We start from the raw sequence: 1,224 nt of genomic DNA on the forward strand, positions 1-1,224 counted from the left end.
AAAATTTCACAAGTCTGCTGTGAGGATAATCCAAAAACAGAAGAAGAAGAATTAAAAAAAGGAATGCCATAGAAAGAGGAAAGCCAAAAGAGGTAGAGAGGAAGAAAAAGTCCATGAGACCCGCTCTTGCACCGTGAGGACCTGAAGACGGAGTCCCCTCCCTCCCTCTCTGTGTCTCCCAGCCAGGCTGCCGCTGTGCTCAGGCCACTAGTGCGCCTTTTTGGCAACTGCGGATTTTTTCCTCCTTGTCTTCTCCTTCAGGTAAATGCCTGAGTAGTGACCTTGGGGCTTGGAACAGATAAACCTGCATGCAAGGATACATCCTCCAGTAGCTGTGTGGCTGAGCCTCTTACAGGCATTTGCCTATAAAAAAACACATTTGCCTGTTTAAAAAAAATGGGCTTGCCTGAAAAACCATCAAGGGGTTTCTGATCATAATTCAATTCTGCCAGTGCTTATCAGCCCCGCCTCAGCCCATTTCATCATACTCCTTTATAGGAAGGAGTGAATTCCTTCTTTTTTGTGGGTATGTGGCTGTTTTGAAGAAAATACATAAAATGTGCATGAGCTGGGCCTGGGAACTCATTCTGATCTCTTGGATTCCAGTTTTTCATTCATTCAGGCTGATGTGAGCTGATTGATTTCCCCCAGTTTCCTAATGGCTGACTGGTTTTCTCCCCTGTGCAGTATAGATCTGAACAATCCGCCAGAAATGAGACTTGCATAGGGAAGTGGTATCTGGTGTCTTGTGGGTGGTTCTCTTTTCTCCTGCCACTTGCTAGAAATCTCATCTGAAAGTCCTCCCCTTGTTTTTTGAACCTACTGTGGGTCACAGATTGAGAGCCACCTCCTACGTATTTCAGAAGTGTTTGGGCAAGGGGACCACAGCCAAGTTCAGGGTGTGTCCAAACATATGAGGGCTCTCCTCTGAAAACTCAAGGTCAGCTTGTACCTCTCCATCCATCTGAATGATGACGGACCATCACAGAGACAGAAGTCTGGGCTTGGAGAGTTGAGCGCACAGTTCTACACTGCAGCTCCAGGCTGAAATTGAGCTTTTATTATGACTTCCGCTAGCCAAAAGCAGCTGTTTCTGAGGCTCATCCCTCTCCTCTCTGGACTTAGAAAAATGAGATCAGAGACCAGCCTGGCCAACATGGTGAAACCCTGACTTTACTAAACATACAAAAACTAGCTGGATGTGGTGGCATGTACCTGTAATCC

The 1,224-nt window shown here is 46.3% G+C and overlaps 1 protein-coding gene across 3 annotated transcripts in view; it reads right to left on the reverse strand.

The window, feature by feature from the left end:
• The window catches only part of ALPK2 (alpha kinase 2), a 164,320-nt gene that overhangs the window by 117,446 nt on the left and 45,650 nt on the right, over positions 1-1,224 (reverse strand). The window lies entirely within an intron of this gene.

This window comes from Cebus imitator, unplaced genomic scaffold (assembly GCF_001604975.1).
Source record: "Cebus imitator isolate Cc_AM_T3 unplaced genomic scaffold, Cebus_imitator-1.0 Scaffold55, whole genome shotgun sequence".
Classification (NCBI taxonomy): Eukaryota; Metazoa; Chordata; class Mammalia; order Primates; family Cebidae; genus Cebus; species Cebus imitator.